This window comes from Silurus meridionalis, chromosome 17 (assembly GCF_014805685.1).
Source record: "Silurus meridionalis isolate SWU-2019-XX chromosome 17, ASM1480568v1, whole genome shotgun sequence".
In the NCBI taxonomy this organism is placed as follows: Eukaryota; Metazoa; Chordata; class Actinopteri; order Siluriformes; family Siluridae; genus Silurus; species Silurus meridionalis.
The window spans coordinates 9090450-9096449 of record NC_060900.1 but is presented as its reverse complement, the minus strand read 5'-3'; the positions used below and the strand labels follow the sequence as shown (position 1 = coordinate 9096449).

The 6000-nt window shown below is 38.0% G+C and overlaps 1 protein-coding gene across 1 annotated transcript in view; it reads left to right on the top strand.

Moving 5' to 3' along the window:
* Nucleotides 1-6000, top strand: part of apeh (acylaminoacyl-peptide hydrolase) — a 29215-nt gene that overhangs the window by 13959 nt on the left and 9256 nt on the right. The window lies entirely within an intron of this gene.

The window sequence follows — 6000 nt, the reverse complement described above, 5'->3', positions numbered from 1 at the left end:
TGCATGTGATCAGATGTTCTGGAGCACAAGGTTATGATGTGAGATGTATGTTATGTGTAGGCTTTGCTAAAAAGATATGTTTTTGATCTGCACTTAAACTGGGAGAGTGTGTCTGAACCCTGAACACTGTCAGGAAGACTATTCCAGAGTTTAGGAGCTAAATGTGAAAATGCTCTACTGTCTTTAGTGGACTTCGCTATTCTAGGAACTACTAGAAGCCCAGAGTTTTGAGATCTCAGGGAGCGTGGCGGATTGTAGCGTGTTAAAAGACTGGAGAGACACATGGGAGCCAAACCATTTAGTGCTTTAAAAGTAAGAAGTAGTAGTTTGAAGTCTATTCGAAACTTAACAGGAAGCCAGTGCAGGGATGATAAGATTAGGGTTATGTGATCATATTTTCTTGACCTTCACCACAACCTAGTACACTGACTGTGGTCCTGTTGCTGATCCAATTTATTTTTCATTGACACAGTCCCTTTTTTTTCACTCAAAAACTTCCACCAGGTGCAAAGACTCCTCTATCAGCACTCCAATAAACAGGGAAAATGCTAACACAAGCAAGAATACTATACTGAACAAAATTATAAAAGCAACACTTTTGTTTTTGCCCCCATTTTTCATGAGCTGAACTCAAAGATCTTAGACTTTTTCTATGTACACAAAAGGCCCATTTCTCTCAAACATTGTTCACAAATCTGTCTAAATCTGTGTTAGTGAGCACTTCTTCTTTGCTGAGATAATCCAGCATGATTATTGCACAGGTGTGCTTTAGGCTGGCCACAATTAAGGGGCCACTCTAAAATGTGCAGTTTTATCACACAGCACAATGCCACAGATGTCGCAAGTTTTGAGGGAGTGTGCATTTGGCATGCTGACTGCAGGAACATTTGAGTTTTGTGTACATAGAAAAGGTCTTAGTTCAGCTCATTAAAAATGGTGCTGTAACAAATTCACTGGTACCATACTAGAAGAAAGGTAGACAGGCAATAGTTCACCAAGCAGAGCTTTCTTTATTCACTTTCATTTTCACCCTGGTGCTTTCCTTTCCAGTACTCATGCCAGGGCTCACCCACACCCTTTCTTTTTCGACTTTCGCCCAGCAGTAGTCCGCCTCGGATTGGCACACGCTTCTTCAGCATCCGCCCGTCTCACTCGCAGATTGGCACGCTTTCTCTCTTAGCGCCCACCCGAGTTTCCTTGCGGACTGGCAGGCCTTTTCTCACACCCACCGAGTTCACTCTGCGGCCGACAAGTCTTTCACTGTCGCCCGCCGTTGCTTGGTCCCCGTTTGGCGACCCTTCCGCTCGTCTCAATGCTTGGTGTCTCTCTCTCTCGAAGGTTGGCATCGCTCTCCTCTTTATTGGCATCGCCAGACTGAAACGAGCGCACTGATTAGTCTCATCAGCTGCAGGTGTTTTTTACCCCACATTCCGTCTGGCTCCGCCCTCCACTTGCGCACAGCTGGTGCAAAAACAAAAGTGTTGCGTTTAGAACTTTGTTCAGTATATTAAGCAACTAATTTCAAAGCACCACATTCCCATTGAAGATAAACACATCTTCAATGGGAATGTGGTGCTTTGAAATTAGTTGCTTAATATACTGAACAAAATTTAGTACAACAGTACAACAGCTGCGAAGCATCGACATCTGTGGATTTAGTGTTGATGATATACACTGGAGTGACTTTAAATTTATCATTGAAAATAGTAAGAACAGGAAGATACATCTTTAAAAGAAAATAGTGTCCAAAGAGAAAAATTAAAGGCCACTGGAATATGCAAGTGAGGTCATTAAACAGTTAAATGAATAGTGGAGCACCACCAATCTTTAGATACTATACTAGATAATAACCATTACCGTATTTTCCAGAGTATAAGCCGCTACTTTTTTTCCCACGCTTTGAACCCTGTGGCTTAAACAACAAAGCAGCTAATTTATGGATTTTTCCTGGGTTTTTCCCGGTTTCACAAGCTTCAAGCCAAAAAGCGTAGCCCCATAACATTAGGGCAATGAAATTGCTGAACAGGTTCAGGTGAACCAATGAAACTCTTTATATCAAATCGCGCTTCCACTGAATCGGGCCGCACCACATCATAAATATGGATAAGGTTCCTCTGACGTTTGACCTGCCAGAAAATAGTTTAGAAAGTCATGAGTTGTGCCATTCCATCTCTGACATAGAAATGGAAAACCACTTTCTGTAATTCTTGTAATTTCTGTACTCATCACACACACACACACACACACAGAGCATGATTCTTCAATCTTATCGAAAGACTAGTTAGTGTGACTGCATGTTTCTATTGTAACCAAACTGAAACTCCAAACACTTACTTCCACTTATTATTATTAGTAATGTCTTCCAATTGGTTAGTTATGTTAATTCTTGTAAATCATATAAAGTTCTAAAAGTTTTTTTTTACAGTCTTGTAATTTTACTGTAGAGGTTTACATTAGGAATGTGGCTGAGCAAAGCCAAACAAAAATAAATTACAGGAGCAGATTTTTTTTATTTATATTTTTTATTTTGCAGGTGGCATTGGGTGGTCACAGATGGGTGCTTGTGCTCTAAAAATAGTATAATATAAATTTCGTATACCTCATGTATTCAAATGCATAAAAAATCATGGCATCTAAATCATGTAACAGGTAACATGTCAAATATGTGTCCTCAGAGTTTATTTATTCCTTGAGTTACTTAAAAACCATGTAAGACTTTTTAAAGTCTGATCAAGGACTGGTTCTCTCCCTGACTCAATTATATTTAGTTCATTGGATTTTGTGTCTATTTTGACAAAGTTTAAACACTATCAGAAAATCTCAAGAATTTCTTTTTCAAATTCAACATTTATTTGTCACATTTACATTTATACAGAGTACGACATGTAGTGGAATGCTTTTTAATGAATGTCCAACAAGTAAACATGAAAAATAGAAATAGAATATAAGGATAAAAATAAATTACGCAACAGAGTATGCAATTTCCCTGAACACAACAGAGAAAATAAGTATTAAACGTTTCAATACTGTTTTTAGACCCCCATGTTCTTTACCGTCATATCTATTTTAATCTGCCTTCTGCAACACTCTAATGTCCTTTTTCTATCATAAAATATATCAAATTCACCTGCCGTTAGGTTCACCTTCCTCCCTTACCTCTTCTTCTGAATCTTACCCTATTCCTCACTTATTCTCTGCTTTTCAGCTTCTCATCACCTCAGATATTTTCGATCTTATACACAAGTCTGTCTACTACTTACTCGCTGGATCCTCTTTCCACTGTTCTGGTAAAGGCCTGTCTCCCCTCTCTGCTTCCTCTTATTTCTGCTATCATTTGCTTCTCTTTTACTACTGAAATTGTTCCTATGGCTCTTAAAGCCGATGCTATTACTACAGTTCTGAAAAAATGGTGCTGATCCTAATGGTTTCAATAATTTCCATACTATATCTAATTTACCTTTCCTTTCTAAAAATCCTCGAAAAAATAGTTGCGTCTCAGCTTCACTCTCATTTTACCTTGTAATAACTCGTATAAACTATTCCAGTCTGGTTTTTACCCCTTTTATAGTACAGAAACTGCACTTTTAAAAATGACTAATGACCTTCCCATGGCAGCTGATTCTGGTTTAGTAACTATTCTTATCTTTCTTATTTTAAGTGCGGCCTTTAACACCATCTCTCACACTATCCTTCTAAATCGACTTCTTTCCAAATCACATTACTCACACCCTCCTGGGCTCATTTAAATCATATCAGGGCACTCTCAGTTCATTAAATTACACTAATTTAGATACAAATTTTGTTCAGGGTTCTGTTCTGGGACCTTTTCTTTTTTATCATATACCTTCCTCCTCTTGGCAATATCTTTAATAAATATTGTACTCTTTTTCCACTGTTATGCAGATTACATCCAACTCTATTATTCTGGCAATCTTAATTCTACCCTTCCTTCTCTCTCCCTACTTGACTGCTTTAATGAACCTGGGTCTCTTCAAATTTTCTCAATTTAAATAGTGGGAAAACAGAATTTCTTCTTTTTGGAAATAAATCAATAGTATATTTAAATTTTATATCTTTTTTCCCCAATTAACAATTCTTTTGTTTCCCCTTCTGCTCAGGTTAAGAGTTTTGGAGTCCTCCTAGACAGTACACTGTAATTTTAATCACATATTAATAACATCACTCGGTCTGCGTAATTTCATCTACGTAATATCAACCGTCTTTGTCCTTCTCTCACTCACCATGCTACTGCTATCTTTGTTTTAAGTGTTGTTACCTCCCATATCGATTATTGTAATTCCCTTCTTTTTGGTCTTATTTAAAATGCTGTTCATAAGCTTCAACTGGTTCAGAATTTGGCAGCTCGTATCATTTTTAAAACTGCTTCATTTCACCACATTACTCCGATTTTGCAGCAGCTTCACTGACTTCCAGTCAAGCCTTACATTGACTTTAAAATCCTTCTTCTCACTTTTTACTCACTTTGTAGCATTTTTCCCTCATAATGCCAAAATTAATGAATTACCGTATTTTTCGGACTATAAGCCGCTACTTTTTTCCCACATTTTGAACCCCACGGCTTAAACACGGCTTCCTGGGTTTTTCCCGGTTTCACAAACTACAAGCCAAAAACTGAGCGACATAACATTAGACAAATAAAATTTCTGAACGGAAACGAAAAAAGGCACTCCACCTGTGTTCTGAGCTGTACGGCATCGGGAGAAAAAACTTCCACCGGTGGCGCACGACGATGACAAAAGATAAACTCCCGAGAGAAATACAGTGGTCCCTTGACCACTTTTTTACTATCACTCCTGTACACTACGTATCTTTAAACTTCAAAACTTTGCTTATCTTAATTTTCGTCACAATCTTTGTTTTCTGGCTTCGCTTCACCATCTAGCAGCGGCGTCTCGAGCTCGTACCTCAATTTTTTCCTCGCGTAACAAAGCAAAAACATCGACCAAGTGACCGCTCGTACCTAGGAAAACTCGTACATTAATGCACTCGTAGCTCAAGGTACCACTGTGGTTGTGAAAGGAAGGAGGAAGACAGTGAACAATGACTTACTTGGTCGGCTACTGTTTAGATACAAGCCGTTGTAACGCGTTGAGTCTGGGTGAAGGGAGAGCTCACTAAAACTCCAGTTGCAACAGAAATCATATAAGCACAGACAGGTTTCCAAAACTCGTGCTTTTTTATTTTTCTTGGCAACAGCATTATGGGTTAGACAAAGAAACCTAGAAATGAGCATCAGAAAATAAAAAGGACATAATCCTCGGTCTCCACACACGCAGTAATAGCGGAAGAATGCGGTGGCATGCTGTATTCCCAAAATACCGCTATGCTCCTATTAGAATTGCAACATATTACATTTAGTGTCTTTCGTTAAAGCCAGTGTAAAGTTTATTAGTTTCAGTGTAGACAAATTACCAGAAATTACGGTAGTCTTTTTTTTTTTTTTTATCGTACATATAAGCGTGATACATTATTCGACTCTGTAAAGGGTCCACTTTTACTTGTATACACTTAATAACAATAAAACGCTGTTCTTTTATAAATGAAGGAAAAACAGACAGGGTGTGCTCTCTGCCGTCTCTGTCATCTCTTTTCACAGGCACACAAATTAAACAACCTGAATTTTAGTGTATACTCGCCTCACAGACATAATAAATATATGGAAATAAAGCTTGAAATGGCAAAACAAAAATGAAACAAGTATTCTCTGATTATGTAATCCATATGAAAGTTAGAAGAGATACCATCCCTCATAACCGGTATCATAACCGTCCCTGTGGAAACATAGCAAAGGTTCGGTATATTTTGTCTTCATGCTCTATGTTGAGTATTGTTTCACTAATAATAAACGTACATTTGCATAAAGCATCCATATTTGTCCATGCGCTTGTTGATTAGAGTATTAAAACCATGAAAAGCATTAATTTAAGGTACATTTAGAACAGATAAAAATGTGGGATTAAGTTGCGATTAATCGTGTTA